We start from the raw sequence: 20,387 nt of genomic DNA, 5'->3' as shown, positions 1-20,387 counted from the left end.
CTCTGTTTCCGCTCAGACAACAAGTCAGTTCTACCACAGGCGGCCCCTTCCAACGTCAGTATTTTGTGCTTGCAGTTGAGGCAGACGGATCTTCTCAACCGCTGACGTGAACTGCAGGTAGCAATCTATCTATCGTCTCTGAATATTTTTTCTCACAAAGAAATTGTTCTGCCAAAGACAAACAAAAGACTCCCTTTGGAATATCCAAGCCTGAGCACCCTGATGCTCCATCAGCAGGACGTGTTAGCTCCTGCATTTACCTCTAAGCTGATTCTCAGTTTACAAGGTGGATAACAAATCGGTACCTCCCATTTTTAGAAGGAGGTCCATACGTAAACCTCGTCCGTTGATTTTCTTTGGCTTCGCTCTCGGAATAGCCCTACGATGTTGTTGTTCTAGCAGTGACGTGGATATTAAATCTTTGTCAAAATTATGGGGATGCTTGTAGCATCTGAAAGATTGACTTGCTAAAAGATGCAAACAAATACATTCTCTTCTTCTATAAAAAGAGGAGGAAGCGGCGTGAACGTGTGCCCTGGGCTGACGCTTCTGGAGTTCTAGTAAATTTCAGCTTACATGAAAGTAGTGTGGAAGTGAAGAAACTGAAGGAAGAGACAGTGAGTGATGTGCATTCGGTGCTCTGCAACGACCAAACCGCCTGTATGCCATTAACAGCAACTTAGTTTGTGTGCGGTGATTTTACAACTGCAAGGAATTCATCATCTTTTACAAGCGTGTGACCCCGGTCACTTCCCAGTACTAATTTCCACATAAACAGAAAAACAACATTTCTCTTGTTTACCTGATGAGGAAATAGTAAAACCGACGTTTAAAATACAACAAAAAGCAGAAAGGAAACCCACATTGCTATGTGCTGAAGTAAAAGAAAAGCCTCGGTGCCGATGAAGACAGGAATGTATGGGCAGCAACATTTCCCAAAACATCCCAGTTCAGAGATTCCTGGACAAGATCCCTGTTCTCTGACATGCATGATGTCAGATTAAATGAACAAAATGACCCCCATCTGGAATTAAAAACCCATCAATAGCTCTAATTTAATGATTCATTATAGCTTTGTAAACATATACTGCAGGCCAACTGCAAGGATTTTGCCTTCCCGAATCCTGGCACGTCCTATTACAGACATACAAGGAACTGAAGACTTTTTTTTCTGCACTCCTTAATCTTGTATTGTCTGCGCGGGCAGGAGGGTGTAAGAGCAAAGTTCTTTCTGACTTTCCTCTAGCAGTTACTATGAAATATTTGAGAGGATACGTGCCAAGTACAGCAACGTGGAAAGAACGCTTAATAAGCTTAATTTAGAAAACATATCTGTTCCGTAAATACATGAGATAAATGAGAAGTGTTAGACAGTATGAGTCGGCATTCTCGGAAGAGATCTCGTTTGGAACGTGATTTCTTTTTTATGTATTTGGCAAACTAATGACTCGTTTGTTTGCTTGTTTGTTTTAATATCAGATATATTAGGCAACAGCCACGAGCACGCAGCATTGATGTCGAGACTTCCGCAGCTTCTAACTCACTTTTACTATGTAACAATATCTACAAGTGAATTTAATCACAGTTCCAAAAATTGAAAACAAAGCAAGATGACCCAATGATGAGCAATGGAGGAACGGCAGAGCACCTGTGACGGGCTCTGCTGCTGCTCCGAGCCTTCCAACGCAACCGGCAGCTGCTCCGATCCCTGCCACGGGCTCTGCCATTGCTTCAGTCCTTGGAATGGACCTGTGGGTACTGTGACCCTTCTAAAGGGCCCCACAGCTGCCGTGACCGTGAAAAGTCTGAAAAGATTACAGCTGTTGGCCAGCCGAGCACCACGCGCAATGGTGGAAGCGACCACCGAATGGATGGAAACAGGCCCCACGCACATTGCTACTGCCCAAAGTACTATCCTGCGCCCTGAAAAGCCAGCCTTCTGGTGACGCGGCACCCCAGGAAGAACTGAGCCAGACAACAGAACTCATTTCCAAAATAATCACCTGGGCAGAAGAACACAACGCTGAGTTGGTGTATCACATCCCTACCACACGTAGCATCGGGAAAAATCAGATGATATGCAGGCCTATCAAAGACTGCCGTAGCAGCCGTGGGTACGTTCCAGCCAAACATTGGGACGTGTATTTATCAGAAGCCACCTGGTTGGTCAACACTTGCGGATCTGCCAGCAGAGCTGATCCTGTCCGATGAAACATGCTGTGTACGACAGAAGAGGGATAAAGACCCAGAGGGGCACGGAAAGAACATGCTGAGCAAGACAATCTAGATTATTCCTGCCTCAAAGCCAAGCCTATCTGTGGGATTACTTCTTCTAAAGGACACGCGGGCACGGGGTGGGTAAAGCTGGATGGTGTCTGTTGTGTACCTCGAAGGGATTTGACGCTGTGCAAGAACAAACAGCTGCTACACAATACCACGGTGCCATCATTGCTACGGTTGTTACAGGCCGTGATAACACGATTACAATAAGAACCACCCCAACTAAAGAGGAATGAATTCTGATGAAATCAGAACCAGCTTCCCAAGCAATAATCCCACAATGGAGCCTCTCCGCTTGTACTGAAGGAGGGCTATGACAAATGCAGCCCAAAATCATGAACTAAATGAACTTCATGCACAAACCATGGACAAGGACGGACCAAAGGATGTGGAAATCACATCTGTGTAAACATCAAGAAGTAAGATGGGAAGAAGTAAATAGTTAGGACACATAAGAATAACACAAGATAACAGCATAAAATCAATGCCTTAGTTTCAGTAGAGACAGAATACCCTTACCTCAAAGTGGATGGTACGACGCTATGCTTTGGACAACAGCAAAGCTAATAAAACTCCAATGTTTTCAGTTGTTACGGAGTAATTCTGAACAGAGTGAACAATGTCTGTTTTCATGGTTTCTCCTACCGTACAGGAACAGGGCTTGCAGCAGCACAGGGAGCTGGGACAGAAATAGCAGAGCTAACCTAAACCAGGCCAAGGCAATACTTCGTAACCTATGCCATGAAACATTAGGAAAGTGAGGAAAGAAAGCACAAGAGCCAAAATAGAAAGGCCACATAAAACCTCAACACAGAAAAAAGGATATTCCTTCTGGGTGGAAGAAAGAAATAAAAGCATAGATGGCAATTCAAAAACAAGCAGATTTATGCAAAATGAGGCATAACTTAACATGAAAACACAGAGAAGACCAGAGAACAAAAGCAGACATCACAACAAAAACACGCATATGATTTTTATTATCAAAGGCCCATGGAGACAACAAAGAGCTAACAAGAGAAATACACAAATGTCAGATTCAAAAGACAAGAGAATTGAAAAAGACTGACAATCAAAAGAAACCTCGTGCTCGCTCCTGCCTCCCGCGTCCCCACGCCGCTGCTTCTTCTTTCTTCTGCAGCAGCTCCTGAAACATCAGCGGGGACACCGTTACAGCTGCACAGCAGCAAGCCCCCCACACGAAGGAAAAAAGAAACCCAACATCACAATGCAACTCGGCACACCCCCACCCAGCCAAGGAAGGCCTTGCATCCCCCCTCCCCAGTTCATCCCACCAAAACCTACTTTGAGCAGCTTTCCTCACCTCACAGGCGCACGGCACACTTCCAGCCGGTGCTGCGGGGGATCACAGAGGCGGGCACACTGGGCAAATGGAGCTGGGCACACACGCATAGCAGCGGCCAAAGAGTCAGCTTCCCTGATTACAGGGGACCCCCGCCACTGCCTCCATTGCAAAGGGCCTGGGACTGCGGGGCACTGGCGCTCCCCGGCTTACAGGGCAGCCCCCATCCCTACCGGCCGCGGGAGGCTCCTTCTCTCCCAGTCCGGGGGCACCTCGACCCGCACCCCGCTAACGGGGCGGTCACCCCACACAGGCTGCCAGCTGAGCACAAGCGCTCACGCACCCAGACCCTGATTACAGGCGGGTGGACGACACCCCTGGAGCCACAGAGCTCGGTTTCCCCCCCAGCGGCGGGAGCGACTCTCAGCTGCCAGGCAGCGGGGCGGCACGGCCAAATGCCACAGTGGGGACCCCAGCCCTGATTCCGGGCAGGGCGCAAGCCCAAGCCCACGTCTCGCAGCCCCGTGCCTCTGAAAGGCCGGGGCCACATTCCCGCCTGAGTACAGGGGGTCTCTCTGAACGCAGCTCACCAAGCACTCACGGGGGGCACGCGCAGCCCTGCCTACAGGACGGTACCCCCACACCCCACCCTCCCCAGGAAGCCCCGCGGAGCACGAGGCTCCCGCCAACGCCTGAGTTACAGGCTGGCCCGCCCGGCAGCAGCACAACATCACCAACCTCTCGCCTTTGGGAACCCCGCCAGCAACCTCGACCCACCGAGTGGGGAGGTCACCGCACACACAAGCAGCACCTCAACCTGCACCCTCTGACGGGACAGGGAGGGGTCATTCCCACCAGCTGGATGGCTAGAGCAGCCGGCTGCAATGCCGCAGCCTCCCCGCACCTGATTACAGGGCGGGCGGGAGGGCTGCTCGGGGGACAGAGGGCTCCGCAGCTTGGGACACACGCCCCGACTACGGGGCTGTCACACCGCCAGCGGAGCAGGCGCCCACTAAAGGACTGGCCCAAGCCCTGGCTACAGGGCGGCCTCGGCCACTGAACTACCACGTGGCTCTGATCTATGCTAAATAATTTAGAGGAAGACAGGACACTCGCTGCGCTCGCGGGACTGAGAGGGAACACCCCTTTTGCGGCCTGCACCAAAGTCCTCCATTCCCCCCTGGGAAGCCGAAGCTAGGCTGCAGCGATTTTTGGGGGAGCCTAAAGGGAAAGCTCAGTCGCTCAGTCACACCACAGTCACAAACATGGAAAGGAAGGGGAACACACGCACACAGATGCAACTTTCCAGAAGGGAAGGACAACGCAGCGCAGCCAAACCCTGGGAATAAACCCACAACCGCGGGCAACAGACAAGAGCCTGTGACCTGTCCCTAGCCTGCACGGAGGCCGCAGACCTCAACGTGCCAAGGGGCTTCCCAGCTAAAGCCAAAGGCCAGATGCCGCGACGCGCACCCCGAGTACGGGGCCGTCGCATTGACAGGCCACCACCAGGCAACGATGCCGAGGGGCCGGAGGAGGAAGAGGGGCGGGGAAAAGGCACTCCCCTGCTTACAGGGCGGCCTCGGGGTCCGGCGAGCTCCGTTTCCCACCAAGGTGCGGAGAGGTGGCTCTCGCCCTGCATTACAGGGGGCCACGCTCCCCAGGCAGCCAAAGGAGCAGCAAGGCAAAAGCCCAACTACAGCAAAAGCAAAGACCCGAGCCCTGCTTACAGGGAGGTCGCCCAGCACACAGCCGGCCAAGGCGCCGGCAACTCTCAAACTCTAATGGGACTAAATGTGACTGCGGCCCCGCTAACGGGACGGATGCTTTGCCCAGGGTGCCTCTCTCCTTCCCCCCCGCGTCGGCACGCTTCGGCATCCTCTCCTTCCTCACTCCTGCCTCCCGCGTCCCCACGCCGCCTCTTCTTCTTCTTCCTCCTGCAGCAGCTCCTGAAACATCAGCGAGGACAACATTAGACCTGCAGAGCAACAAGCCCCCCACACAAAGGAAAAGGGAAACCCAACATCACGATGGAACTCGGCACGCCCCCACCCAGCCAAGGAAGGCCTTGCATCCCCCCTCCCCAGTTCATCCCACCAAAAACTACTTTGAGCAGCTTTCCTCACCTCACTGGCGCACGGCGCGCTTCCAGCCGGTGCTGCGGGGGATCACAGAGGCGGGCACACTGGGCAAATGGAGCTGGGCACACACGCATAGCAGCGGCCAAAGAGTCAGCTTCCCTGATTACAGGGGACCCCCGCCACTGCCTCCATTGCAAAGGGCCTGGGACTGCGGGGCACTGGCGCTCCCCGGCTTACAGGGCAGCCCCCATCCCTACCGGCCGCGGGAGGCTCCTTCTCTCCCAGTCCGGGGGCACCTCGACCCGCACCCCGCTAACGGGGCGGTCACCCCACACAGGCTGCCAGCTGAGCACAAGCGCTCGCGCACCCAGACCCTGATTACAGGCGGGTGGACGACACCCCTGGAGCCACAGAGCTCGGTTTCCCCCCCAGCGGCGGGAGCGACTCTCAGCTGCCAGGCAGCGGGGCGGCACGGCCAAATGCCGCGGTGGGGACCCCAGCCCTGATTCCGGGCAGGGCGCAAGCCCAAGCCCACGTCTCGCAGCCCCGTGCCTCTGAAAGGCCGGGGCCACATTCCCGCCTGAGTACAGGGGGTCTCTCTGAACGCAGCTCACCAAGCACTCACGGGGGGCACGCGCAGCCCTGCCTACAGGACGGTACCCCCACACCCCACCCTCCCCAGGAAGCCCCGCGGAGCACGAGGCTCCCGCCAACACCTGAGTTACAGGCTGGCCCGCCCGGCAGCAGCACAACATCACCAACCTCTCGTCTTTGGGAACCCGGGGAGCAAACTCGACCCACCGAGTGGGGAGGTCACCGCACACACAAGCAGCACCTCAACCTGCACCCTCTGACGGGACAGGGAGGGGTCATTCCCACCACCTGGATGGCTAGAGCAGCCGGCTGCAATGCCGCAGCCTCCCCGCACCTGATTACAGGGCGGGCGGGAGGGCTGCTCGGGGGACAGAGGGCTCCGCAGCTTGGGACACACGCCCCGACTACGGGGCTGTCACACCGCCAGCGGAGCAGGCGCCCACTAAAGGACAGCCAAGATCCTGTGACCTGTCCCTAGCCTGCACGGAGGCCGCAGACCTCAACGTGCCAAGGGGCTTCCCAGCTAAAGCCAAAGGCCAGATGCCGCGACGCGCACCCCGAGTACGGGGCCGTCGCATTGACAGGCCACCACCAGGCAACGATGCCGAGGGGCCGGAGGAGGAAGAGGGGCGGGGAAACGGCACTACCCTGCTTACAGGGCGGCCTCGGGGTCCGGCGAGCTCCGTTTCCCACTCAGGTGCGGAGAGGTGGCTCTCGCCCTGCGTTACACGGGGCCACGCTCCCCAGGCAGCCAAAGGAGCAGCAAGGCAAAAGCCCAACTACAGCAAAAGCAAAGACCCGAGCCCTGCTTACAGGGAGGTCGCCCAGCACAAAGCCGGCCAAGGCGCCGGCAACGCTCAAACTCAAATGGGACTAAATGTGACTGCGGCCCCGCTAACGGGACAAGTGCTTTGCCCAGGGTGCCTCTCCTTCCCCCCCGCGTCTGCACGCTTCCGCATCCTCTTCTTGCTTGCATCCTTGCTTGCTTGCTCGCTCCTGCCTCCCGCGTCCCCACGCCGCTTCTTCTTTCTTGGGCAGCAGCTCCTGAAACATCAGCGGGGACACCGTTACAGCTGCACAGCAGCAAGCCCCCCACACGAAGGAAAAAAGAAACCAACCCAACATCGCAGAGGAACTCGGCACGCCCCCACCCAGCCAAGGAAGGCCTTGCATCCCCCCTCCCCAGTTCATCCCACCAAAACCTACTTTGAGCAGCTTTCCTCACCTCACAGGCGCACGGCGCGCTTCCAGCCGGTGCTGCGGGGGATCACAGAGGCGGGCACACTGGGCAAATGGAGCTGGGCACACACGCATAGCAGCGGCCAAAGAGTCAGCTTCCCTGATTACAGGGGACCCCCGCCACTGCCTCCATTGCAAAGGGCCTGGGACTGCGGGGCACTGGCGCTCCCTGGCTTACAGGGCAGCCCCCATCCCTACCGGCCGCGGGAGGCTCCTTCTCTCCCAGTCCGGGGGCACCTCGACCCGCACCCCGCTAACGGGGCGGTCACCCCACACAGGCTGCCAGCTGAGCACAAGCGCTCGCGCACCCAGACCCTGATTACAGGCGGGTGGACGACACCCCTGGAGCCACAGAGCTCGGTTTCCCCCCCAGCGGCGGGAGCGACTCTCAGCTGCCAGGCAGCGGGGCGGCACGGCCAAATGCCGCGGTGGGGACCCCAGCCCTGATTCCGGGCAGGGCGCAAGCCCAAGCCCACGTCTCGCAGCCCCGTGCCTCTGAAAGGCCGGGGCCACATTCCCACCTGAGTACAGGGGGTCTCTCTGAACGCAGCTCACCAAGCACTCACGGGGGGCACGCGCAGCCCTGCCTACAGGACAGTACCCCCACACCCCACCCTCCCCAGGAAGCCCCGCGGAGCACGAGGCTCCCGCCAACGCCTGAGTTACAGGCTGGCCCGCCCGGCAGCAGCACAACATCACCAACCTCTCGTCTTTGGGAACCCAGGGAGCAACCTCGACCCAACGAGTGGGGAGGTCACCGCACACACAAGCAGCACCTCAACCTGCACCCTCTGACGGGACAGGGAGGGGTCATTCCCACCAGCTGGATGGCTAGAGCAGCCGGCTGCAATGCCGCAGCCTCCCCGCACCTGATTACAGGGCGGGCGGGAGGGCTGCTCGGGGGACAGAGGGCTCCGCAGCATGGGACACACGCCCCGACTACGGGGCTGTCACACCGCCAGCGGAGCAGGCGCCCACTAAAGGACTGGCCCAAGCCCTGGCTACAGGGCGGCCTCGGCCACTGAACTACCACGTGGCTCTGATCTATGCTAAATAATTTAGAGGAAGACAGGACACTCGCTGCGCTCGCGGGACTGAGAGGGAACACCCCTTTTGCGGCCTGCACCAAAGTCCTCCATTCCCCCCTGGGAAGCCGAAGCTAGGCTGCAGCGATTTTTGTGGGAGCCTAAAGGGAAAGCTCAGTCGCTCTGTCACACCACAGTCACAAACAAGGAAAGGAAGGGCAACGCACACACAGGCGCAACTTTCCAGAAGGGAAGGACAACGCAGCGCAGCCAAACCCTGGGAATAAACCCACAACCGCGGGCAACAGACAAGAGCCTGTGACCTGTCCCTAGCCTGCACGGAGGCCGCAGACCTCAACGTGCCAAGGGGCTTCCCAGCTAAAGCCAAAGGCCAGATGCCGTGACGCGCACCCCGAGTACGGGGCCGTCGCATTGACAGGCCACCACCAGGCAACGATGCCGAGGGGCCGGAGGAGGAAGAGGGGCGGGGAAAAGGCACTACCCTGCTTACAGGGCGGCCTCGGGGTCCGGCGAGCTCCGTTTCCCACTCAGGTGCGGAGAGGTGGCTCTCGCCCTGCGTTACAGGGGGCCACGCTCCCCAGGCAGCCAAAGGAGCAGCAAGGCAAAAGCCCAACTACAGCAAAAGCAAAGACCCGAGCCCTGCTTACAGGGAGGTCGCCCAGCACAAAGCCGGCCAAGGCGCCGGCAACGCTCAAACTCTAATGGGACTAAATGTGACTGCGGCCCCGCTAACGGGACGGATGCTTTGCCCAGGGTGCCTCTCCTTCCCCCCCGCGTCTGCACGCTTCCGCATCCTCTTCTCGCTTGCATCCTTGCTTGCTTGCTCGCTCCTGCCTCCCGCGTCCCCACGCCGCTTCTTCTTCTTTCTTCGGCAGCAGCTCCTGAAACACCAGCGGGGACACCGTTACAGCTGCACAGCAGCAAGCCCCCCACACGAAGGAAAAAAGAAACCAACCCAACATCGCAGAGGAACTCGGCACGCCACCACCCAGCCAAGGAAGGCCTTGCATCCCCCCTCCCCAGTTCATCCCACCAAAACCTACTTTGAGCAGCTTTCCTCACCTCACTGGCGCACGGCGCGCTTCCAGCCGGTGCTGCGGGGGATCACAGAGGCGGGCACACTGGGCAAATGGAGCTGGGCACACACGCATAGCAGCGGCCAAAGAGTCAGCTTCCCTGATTACAGGGGACCCCCGCCACTGCCTCCATTGCAAAGGGCCTGGGACTGCGGGGCACTGGCGCTCCCCGGCTTACAGGGCAGCCCCCATCCCTACCGGCCGCGGGAGGCTCCTTCTCTCCCAGTCCGGGGGCACCTCGACCCGCACCCCGCTAACGGGGCGGTCACCCCACACAGGCTGCCAGCTGAGCACAAGCGCTCGCGCACCCAGACCCTGATTACAGGCGGGTGGACGACACCCCTGGAGCCACAGAGCTCGGTTTCCCCCCCAGCGGCGGGAGCGACTCTCAGCTGCCAGGCAGCGGGGCGGCACGGCCAAATGCCGCGGTGGGGACCCCAGCCCTGATTCCGGGCAGGGCGCAAGCCCAAGCCCACGTCTCGCAGCCCCGTGCCTCTGAAAGGCCGGGGCCACATTCCCGCCTGAGTACAGGGGGTCTCTCTGAACGCAGCTCACCAAGCACTCACGGGGGGCACGCGCAGCCCTGCCTACAGGACGGTACCCCCACACCCCACCCTCCCCAGGAAGCCCCGCGGAGCACGAGGCTCCCGCCAACGCCTGAGTTACAGGCTGGCCCGCCCGGCAGCAGCACAACATCACCAACCTCTCGTCTTTGGGAACCCGGGGAGCAAACTCGACCCACCGAGTGGGGAGGTCACCGCACACACAAGCAGCACCTCAACCTGCACCCTCTGACGGGACAGGGAGGGGTCATTCCCACCACCTGGATGGCTAGAGCAGCCGGCTGCAATGCCGCAGCCTCCCCGCACCTGATTACAGGGCGGGCGGGAGGGCTGCTCGGGGGACAGAGGGCTCCGCAGCTTGGGACACACGCCCCGACTACGGGGCTGTCACACCGCCAGCGGAGCAGGCGCCCACTAAAGGACTGGCCCAAGCCCTGGCTACAGGGCGGCCTCGGCCACTGAACTACCACGTGGCTCTGATCTATGCTAAATAATTTAGAGGAAGACAGGACACTCGCTGCGCTCGCGGGACTGAGAGGGAACACCCCTTTTGCGGCCTGCACCAAAGTCCTCCATTCCCCCCTGGGAAGCCGAAGCTAGGCTGCAGCGATTTTTGTGGGAGCCTAAAGGGAAAGCTCAGTCGCTCTGTCACACCACAGTCACAAACAAGGAAAGGAAGGGCAACGCACACACAGGCGCAACTTTCCAGAAGGAAAGGACAACGCAGCGCAGCCAAACCCTGGGAATAAACCCACAACCGCGGGCAACAGACAAGAGCCTGTGACCTGTCCCTAGCCTGCACGGAGGCCGCAGACCTCAACGTGCCAAGGGGCTTCCCAGCTAAAGCCAAAGGCCAGATGCCGTGACGCGCACCCCGAGTACGGGGCCGTCGCATTGACAGGCCACCACCAGGCAACGATGCCGAGGGGCCGGAGGAGGAAGAGGGGCGGGGAAAAGGCACTACCCTGCTTACAGGGCGGCCTCGGGGTCCGGCGAGCTCCGTTTCCCACTCAGGTGCGGAGAGGTGGCTCTCGCCCTGCGTTACAGGGGGCCACGCTCCCCAGGCAGCCAAAGGAGCAGCAAGGCAAAAGCCCAACTACAGCAAAAGCAAAGACCCGAGCCCTGCTTACAGGGAGGTCGCCCAGCACAAAGCCGGCCAAGGCGCCGGCAACGCTCAAACTCTAATGGGACTAAATGTGACTGTGGCCCCGCTAACGGGACGGATGCTTTGCCCAGAGTGCCTCTCCTTCCCCCCCGCGTCTGCACTCTTCCAAGTCCTCTTGCTTGCTCCTGCCTCCTGCAGCAGCTCCTGAAACATCAGCAAGGACACCATTAGACCTCCAGAGCAGCCAGGTCGCCACCGGAAGGAAAAGGGAAACCCAGAATCACAGAGGAACTCAGCACGCAACCACCCAGCCAAGGACAGCCTTCCCTCCCTCCTTCCTCCCTGCCCCCTCTGGCACCGCCTGTTCATTCCAAAAGAGCTTGTTAGAGTAGCTTTTCTCACCTCACTGAAGTACAGAGCGCTTCCTGCTGGTGCTGGGTGGGATGACAGAGTTGGGCAGACTGGCCAAGTTTATCTGGCAATACAAATAGCAGCAGCCCAAGAGTCAGCTGCCATGCTTACAGCAGACCCCCAGTATCTAACTTCATTGGAAATACAACAGCTTTTATCATATTAATTGGTCTGCATAAACGCAACCACTGTGCCATCTTGGCTTTTCTGAATTGTCAATCTTTTCCATCTGTTCAGGAGGTGCTTTGGCCTCATGTTTCTCTTCTCTTCTGCTTGATTTGAAATTCCTGCTGCTCTAAATTCATCTCATTTCTCATCCACGAGTTCTAAGCCATTAGTGGTGTGAAGTTACAAAAGAATTTTCAGCTTATAACATCTACTGCCATGGATTATCTTAAAGTAGAATACAAAATGTGGCGCTGAAGGCTAAGTTTTTCTCTTAGCATCCACCAGTTTAGCTGCTGTAGAGCTTTTTTAACTCACTTTTATTATTAAACACCACAACACCGCTTTACTTCTTCCCCCTTTTCATCAGGAATGCACTTCTCGCATCCTCCCCCATTTCCACCACGCCATTAGAAATCAGAGAGTAAAAGCCGCGCGCTTTCAACACTGCGATAGCACTCCTTATTGTTTTATTATTGCTGCTCGCCGCTGCCTCGCTGCGTCTTCTTCCACGTGGCAACTCGCCCCGCTCGTCGCGCCTGCGCCCCTCTTCTGGGAGCGCGCCTGCACTCGGTGCCGGCTGGAGACCCCGGCTCTGTCCGCCCGCCAGCGGAGCGTGAGACGCGGCTCCAGCCCCGGCTCCCTCCCGACACCGAAGCCCCACAGGCGGCTCCAGCCCCGGCTCCGTCCGCCCGCCATCGATGCCCACGCGGCGGTCCGGGCTCCGGTTGCAATCCGTCGGAGCCCGCTAGCGGCGGCAGCGGCGTCCCCCACCCCGCCCCGCCTCGACCCGGCCCCCGGCCCCCGCCCCGCCGCACCCCGCGCCGCCCCGCTCCGCCTTGCCTCGCATCCGCCGTACCCTGGCCCCGCCGCTCCTCAACTCTGGAGACCGCTTGCCGTCGTCGCCGCCTTTCCCTCACGGCACGCCGCTTCTTCTCACGCGCTGTGGAGAACGTCTGACTCACCTTCCCGCGCGCGCACCTTTTATAGCTGTCCCTTCAGCCCGCCAGCCAATAGGAGCCCCGAACGCCGCTGTCGCTTCCCGCGCTTTTCTTCCCGCCGCCCTCTCTCCGTCCCCCTCGACGTTCCCGCCCTTTCTTCCTAACGGCTGCCGCCCCGGGGTCACCTGAAGGTCACGGCCCCGCTCACAGGTGTCGCCGCCCGGCCCCTCAGGGCAGCGCCGCCCCACAGGTGATCTCAGCTCACAGCCCGGCACCTGGCCGAGCTGGCTGTGCAACTCGTGCCTTCCGTTTCAGCGTTGCTTTTAACAGTCATATACACATTAGGCAGTTCTTCCTGACTTACAGATCCCCACCAACTTCATTTAAAACTACTTCTATATCTTTTTAAGGAATTCTTCCCTGTCACCCCTCCCATCTGCCCCTACAGCACAAACCCCTTCTGAGCTCCAACATGTGTTTACCAAGGGAAACAAGGCAGCAGCTGTTCGCAGGATGCCATTGATGTGTCAGCTCAGGACTCTCTCTCTTTGCAAAGCTGCTTCTATTTTGTACCTCATTCACACACCGGGGCTGAAATGCTCACCTGATGGCTGCGCTCTGCAGCCTTTGCTCAGCTCCCTTCCTTCTGCCCCCAGCTGCGTGCTTTCTCACTGTAGCAGTGCTACAACCAAGGACTATGGAAGAGACCAACAGTGGATACAGAGTATATGTGGCCCCCACTGAAGCCGAAACAGCGTGTAGCAGCAGCAGCAATGCCTCAGCTGGGAGCCACGTACATAACAGCTGAACTTTCTGTGCATTTGTGCAATAAGTGGTAAAGGAAGGCTTGCGCCAGAGAGCATTTCACCAGAGCAACATCACTGTGCATAAAGAAACCCTGAAGACGTTTACTTTTCCTCTTCCCTGTTTACTGCCGTTGAGATAATTTCTGGAGGGCAGTCTTGCAAAGTAAAAAGCTGAGTGAAGGAAGCATTCAGTCCTCAGCCCGTTCGCTGTTCTGCATCACAAGGGTCCCATGGTCCCGTATCAATTAGTAACAGAGCCACATTTCACTCGGTCTTCCTGTTGGGTCCCTTTTTGGGTCACAGCTTCTTCCCTGACAGGGACACCTGCTCAACAACAAGCACGAGCTGCAGCAGAAACTGCTGCATCTGTCTGGAGCTGCACTGCATGCTGTGTTTATGTACAGGCCTCTCTCTAGGGCCAAATGAGAGGCTGCTTAACCCTTCTGAATAAGGGTCAAGCTGCACTGAAGGCTGCAAGCACCCTGGGGTCAATGGCAGCTACCCAAACTGTTAGAAGCCTCTGGTGATTCCCTTAGCCCAAAGCCCTTTTTGGTTCCCCCTTACCTTGATCTTATCTAGCATTAAGGCCAAAAATTACAGAAACTTCCTTGACAATTTATCCCACAGCTTACCTGTTTACAGAAAAAAAGAAAATGTTTTCTAAGTGCCATTTAAAAGTATAGGCTGTATATAAGGCTCCTCACCCCATGCGAACTGTTTTTCTTCCTTTAAGCAGGATGTATCTTTATAGCACAGAGCTTGATTTCAGAAGCGGTAATTACTACAAACCCACTGGAATCTGCGGTGCAAAAGCAATGTACAAATCTGTACAAACAAACCAAAGTTGCAGAGTAGCAGCTGTTCCCTAAATGGTGGCACAGTTACCTCCCAAGAGGCAGAAACACCTCTGGATTTGACGCCTACAAAACTGTAACAAGTTTTGTTAAACAGTGTTATCCAACTGAAGACAAAGGATGTTATGCATTTCTACAGCTTAGCACATGGCCATTCTTATATTATTTTCAAAACAACGTCGTGTGAATACATCAGCCTCCTTTATGCTCAATGAGCACCACCCTCCCGTCTTTTACCTGCAAACTGCAACATTGAGCACATTGTCACTGACAGTATCAATACTCTTTAGAGGAAATAAAAAACACAAAATCATCTATTGCCAATGCCACTACGACATGAAATCCACATAAATGCTTTTATTTTTAAGAAAAATAAGAATTGTAGCAACAAATATGCTGACCTTCACTGCTCAAGGGCAACTACAAACCAAAGTAAAACAAGGGGCCAGCAAAATTGTGGAACTGTACAGTCTTAATTTGATATTAAAAAACAAACAAACAAAAAAACAGAATCCACTGGAGTGGCATGAAATTCAAAAGCCTTTTGGGTTTTTCTGTACTGGCTGGCACGTGTAGGGAAAGATGTTAAAATGTAACTCCTGTTGTCCGCAGTTTGATGTTCAACACTATCAAGGTACAAAGTAACAGCCCGCTAGTTGAATAGGAGAAGGTAAGGTAACACCCAGACCCAGGCCAGCACAGCTGGGCTCTGGTTAGGCACTGAGAGAAAGTTCAGACAACTTTTATGCATGCTTCTGGTATTCAAATTAACTGCCATTGCTAGTTTGGGGGCAAGCACTCCAAAATGCATATACAGAGGAACATGTTCTAGTACAGTATCATGACAAGTTTATTTCAATATTTTAGTACAGTTCTTTAAATAAATATAAACGATTCCATTCTCAAAATGGATCTTGTTAGTACCAGCAGGTTATCCAGCAAGGTCTGCTCCCACTCTGCATGAGTGCATAATACTCAAAACCATTCAGGTCTTAAACAGTCACGTACGTTAGATCAACTTCTACCCAAAGACTTTCAGAATATGTTGCTGCCTGAATCAGTAACCTAGCTCTTAAAGATTTGGTTGGACATATTCTGGTACTATTCATTGCCTATGTACCACAGAAAGACTCACTGTGAGGGGCATGCCCCAGCCTTATTTCCACTTCAAAGCAGAGAAACAGTTCTCAGAGCTGTAGTATCAGTAGCTCACTCCAATGGCACCTACATGAGCTCAGGTAGAAGAGTTTTACACAAAAGTCACAAGAAAAGACTGTACCCTTTTCATCTATAGTTTGATAATGAAGAACAGCAATGATTTCTCCTTCTAGTGTCACCCTATCAGTCTTCCTATTTGTTTCTTGCTCTTCTCTAGAGACCTGAACTCTGGAAAAGTAGAGAAATAGAACCAATAGAACATAGCTGTTATTCTGGAGGATGATTATCTATGCTAATTACTCCATAAGAACTATTATTGGGAAGACAAGTGCATAGATTGCCAGGGGAATCATTTGAGTTGGAAGGGACCTTCCAAGCTCCCCTGCAATGAACAGGGATACTGTTAATACCATTGCCCCGCTTTAGATACTGAAAGGCTGCTATCAGGTCACCTCAGAACCTTCTCTTTTCCAGGCTTAAACCACCCCAGCTCTCTCAGCCTGTCCTTGCAGTAGAGGTGCTCCATCCCTCGGATTGTTTCTGTGGCCCTTCTCTGGATGTGCTTCAACAGGTTCATGTCTCTCCTGCACCGAGGATTCCGCATGTGGATGCAGGACTCCAAGTGAGGTCTCACCAGCGCAGAGGGGCAGGACCACCTCCCTTTCCCTGCTGGCCACGCTTCTTTGGATGCAGCCCAGGATACAGCTGGCTTTCTGGGCTGTGAGGCACTCTGCTGGCTCACACTCAGCTTGCTGTACAGCACTACCTCCAAATCCTTTTCACGGGGCTGTGCACAATCCTTTCGTCCCCTGGCACGTAATGATAGCAAGAGTTAGCACAACCATAGTGCAAAACCTTGCAATTGACTTGGCTGAACGTCACGAGGTTCACCCGGTCCTGCTCCTCAAGCTGTTTGTGCCCTGAAATAGAGTAGCTGGGTTACTCACCCTTAAACAGGCTTTCAGTAAATACAAAATGTCACAAGACATCTGTGCTTCTCCTCAGACCACTGAAATTACAGGCAAGAAGAACAGGCATCTCTAAACCACAGTGCTATTACCTGCTGTGCCACACAAGTACATCTTCAGATGAACCTTCAGGGAATGGTGAAGTCAGTTGCTAAAGATAGGATGTATTCCCTTAGGCATAACAAAGAGCAACTCAGAAAAGTGATATAATCCTTCTAGACTTCTTCTTCGTTCCTTTCCTATGAACTGTCTGGCTTGCAAGACTCAAGAAACGAGGGCAATGTAATCAGGTTTCTTACATTTTGCAGTGGGATTTCCCATTGGAATCCATAGAGTTCAAAGGGTCTGTCTTAAGACAACTCAAACGTTTGGTAGGAGCAGTTGGCTGATGTTTTTCTGACATGCAGAGTCAAAAGTCAGAGTTGCAGTTCCTTTCTTCTTACAGCTAAATGAATAATAGCAAGTAAATGACAAACTGAAGCGCTTAGCTATCGTAGCCGATAAGATGATCACAGGTTGAGGCAGAAGGTCACTTTCACCTGATAGTTCCCAAGACCCTGGCGACAGCTCTATCTTTGATATTTGTAAGACAGAATAACATCCAGTGGTTTTGGCACCACTGGTTAGTTTCAGAGCTCCAGCAACATCGTTTGGGCAATGCCTGTATTCAATTCCACAGGTGTCTTTTTGTTGTTGCTGCTTGGTTTTGTTTGGTTGTTTTTCAGTTCTGCTAGGCATTACAGTCAGAAAATACAGATGCAACATTTATTACTATCATTTTACTCCAAACTGAACTGATTCGTGCTCTGACCAGACCCCGAGAGTTTGTCTTCTAGTTTAAAGCTCACCCTAGAGGAATCCAATTCCAGTCGTACTGAGCAAAGCACAATAACTAGGATAAATCAAGTAGTGTTCTGCCTGCTTTTTTTCCCTCTCCAGCAATAAAGCTACTCCAAGGTTTAAATACAAGCAAACTGTAAGCAGTCTCTACAGATGTTAATTCTGTCACGTCTGCCTGTTAACGCTCATGCAACTTATAGTTTTCAGGATCTGCAAACAACATGCAAAGAATAAAAACCAAAGAGACTTTTTAAGTCTAAAGGACTCCATGATGTAATCATAGTGACTGAATAAGTTATCCATGTGCACCATCACAGCAGTAACTCATGGGTTGCATTTCAAGAGCATAGCAGGGCACTGAGCCACACTGCAGAAAATAAAACTTCCTGAGAATTCTGTGGCAGACCACTAAATTGTAAACAACCTGTACAAAACAAATATACTCTCTTAACACCACTGCTTTAAGGACATTGCTCTCTGAGCAGAACTGAATGATCCTTAGGACAAAATTTGCTGTAAGGATATATCCAGCATACTGCCTGTATTCAAAACATAGATGCTGTGTCTTTAATGTCACCTGTGCGCTGACCTGAAACCATATTGAGATTAATTGCTGAATTTACTTACGCAACTGCTAAATTTATTTATGCAATAAATTGATAAGAAGTCCAGCAGGTCCCAGCCAGCTTACAGTCCTATCAAAAAAAAACACAGAAAGAGGAGACCATCACCATACAGAGATTCTTTGTTCTACTACGTGGTCCTCTGCTTAGCATTCAAAGCCACCTTTGTCAAGACAAATGCCACGTGGTCCAGCACATCTCAGTCTTACACATTTGAGTAATGGCAATTTCTGCACTGCCTCAGCAAGCGGTGCTGTGTGCCACTGACGGAATCCACAACGTGCCAGTTCCCGACCAATTAACTAGTTTGTAATGACAAATTAGTCGATAAGGACTGCAATGCAGAGAAGTCTCAGCTTCAGCAATAATACTTCAGCAGTAAGCAGACATTGTGAAACAGCCCTATGTCAGAATTCACACAGGCAGATTTTCTTCAAGCTGATATTGATTGATTACAAGGATAACAGTCTGTTGAAGATTATTCAAACTCAGGAAGACTTCATTAACAGAGGCTTACAGAAAAATAATGGATACTTAGGTTCTACTGCAAAATCCAAAATGATCTCAATTGGGTCTCAGAAACTTCAAACACGCCCTGGGAAGAAGCCTTACACCATATGCAATCCACATATCACTGCCTCACCTGATGCCTACAGTCACAGAACTGTAGGGGTTGGAAGGGACCTCTAGAGATTGCATCCAAACCCCCTGACAAAGCAGGATTCCTACAGCAGGCTGCACAGCTACACCTTCAGAGGAGACTCCACCACCTCTCTGGTTAGCCCGACCCAGTGCTCCATCACCCTCCATCCTTCACATGTGGGCACAGAACTTCCCAGGCTCCACCTAACAGCCATTTTCCCCACCCACTCCAGGTGAGGCCTCACCAGGGTAACTAGAGGGGGAGGAGCACCTCTCTTGCTGGCCTTGCTCCTTTTTATGCACCCCAGGATGCCATGGGCGTCTGGCCACCATGGCATACTGCTGGCTCAGGGCCAACCTTTGGTCCACCAGGACCCCAGGTCCTTCTCTGCAGAGCTCCTCTCTAGCAGGTCATGCAACAACCCGTACTGATGATTGCAGCTATTTCTTCCCAGGTGCAGGACTCTACACCTGCTTTCGTTAAACCTCATCTAGTTTCTCACTGCCCAGCTCTCCAGCCTGTCCAGGTCTTGCTGAATGGCAGCACAGCCATCAGGTGTGTCAGCCACTCCTCCCAGCTCCGTATCATCAGCATACTTGCTGAGAGTGGACACTCTCTCCTCTTTGAGGTCATTGACGAAGATATTGGACAAGATCAGACCCATCACTGACCCCTGGGGGAACACTGCTACACAGGTCTGCTGTACTTGGGATCACAACAACCAGCTGCTTATCTGGCAGTGGTTCAATCTTCTGTTAGTCAGTAACTTTGAATGTGGTCCTGATGGCCGGGTTTAATTGGCTCAGCACAGTTATGGAGCCAGCTGGTACCAGAATGGAGGTGTGTAGGCTTGAAGTAAGGTTTAGGGGACTGGGAGAATATGAAACGAGAGTGTCCTTATCGCCCTCCCTGGTGCTTTCAATAAGGTCTGAAAGAAGCAACTGATACTCTTAAAAAAGTAAGATGAATGAAGTTTAAATATTTACTAGATAATATTAATTCAAAAATCTTTTATGCTGAGATGCAATTTGTTCATAGTAAGAAAATGATGCTTTTGTGGAAATCTGTGCTAGAGTTTCCTTAATTAAAGAAGGAGTGAAGTCACTGTGTACTAAGTGCCCAAACAGAAATTGGAGGCAGACACTTAGCTGAGAACCGTGGGCTCTTCTCAACTAGTTTTGGGTTTTTTTTGGGGGGGGGGGAGGAATATAAGGCAAGTGAGATGCTAATGCTAATGAAAAACTTTTACCTGCTTCGCTCTCGAGTCAACAATGACATTTTAATTCCCTTTTGCTTATGATAAGTTCTGTTAAACTAATTGCTTGCTTGGGTATACTGCTGATGGTAGCAGTACCTGGAAAACTTGCTTGACACGAGAGATAGATCATGTTTGAATTCCTTTCTATACTATAGGTTGTTTGGTTTGCTTGCCATTACTAAAGGACAGTAGTGGAACTGAGTTATTAGTGTACACCTGGGAAGGGGTATCTATAGAAAGCAAATACAACAGTTTTATTTGAAAAGCATACGAGCGACCAGTGTCACTTGTCTTGTCTACCTTCCTCATTCTCCTGCATTCTAGTACCTCTGCATGCAAAAGATGGAAATTACTCTAATCTCTGCTATTCTGACCGAGCTCATAAATGCTTTTGCCATCAGGGTTACTAAAACTTGGTCCTACTCTTGGTGAGCAG

General features: G+C 53.5%; 1 long non-coding RNA gene across 2 annotated transcripts; it reads right to left on the bottom strand.

The window, feature by feature from the left end:
- Positions 1-14,171: 14,171 nt before the first annotated feature.
- On the bottom strand, positions 14,172-18,951 carry LOC125691552 (uncharacterized). 2 transcript variants are annotated; one of them, XR_007376162.1, is made up of 3 exons: positions 18,938-18,951; positions 18,055-18,122; positions 14,172-14,239 (listed from the first exon to the last, which is right to left on the bottom strand). It is a non-coding gene; the product is annotated as an uncharacterized LOC125691552 (long non-coding RNA). The 2 variants fall into 2 exon arrangements; XR_007376163.1 differs by lacking the exon at positions 18,938-18,951 and adding an exon at positions 18,694-18,935.
- Between the last annotated feature and the right edge of the window lie 1,436 nt (positions 18,952-20,387).

Source organism: Lagopus muta, chromosome 4, assembly GCF_023343835.1.
Source record: "Lagopus muta isolate bLagMut1 chromosome 4, bLagMut1 primary, whole genome shotgun sequence".
NCBI classification, from domain to species: domain Eukaryota; kingdom Metazoa; phylum Chordata; class Aves; order Galliformes; family Phasianidae; genus Lagopus; species Lagopus muta.
This window is presented reverse-complemented; position numbering and strand designations above follow the sequence as displayed.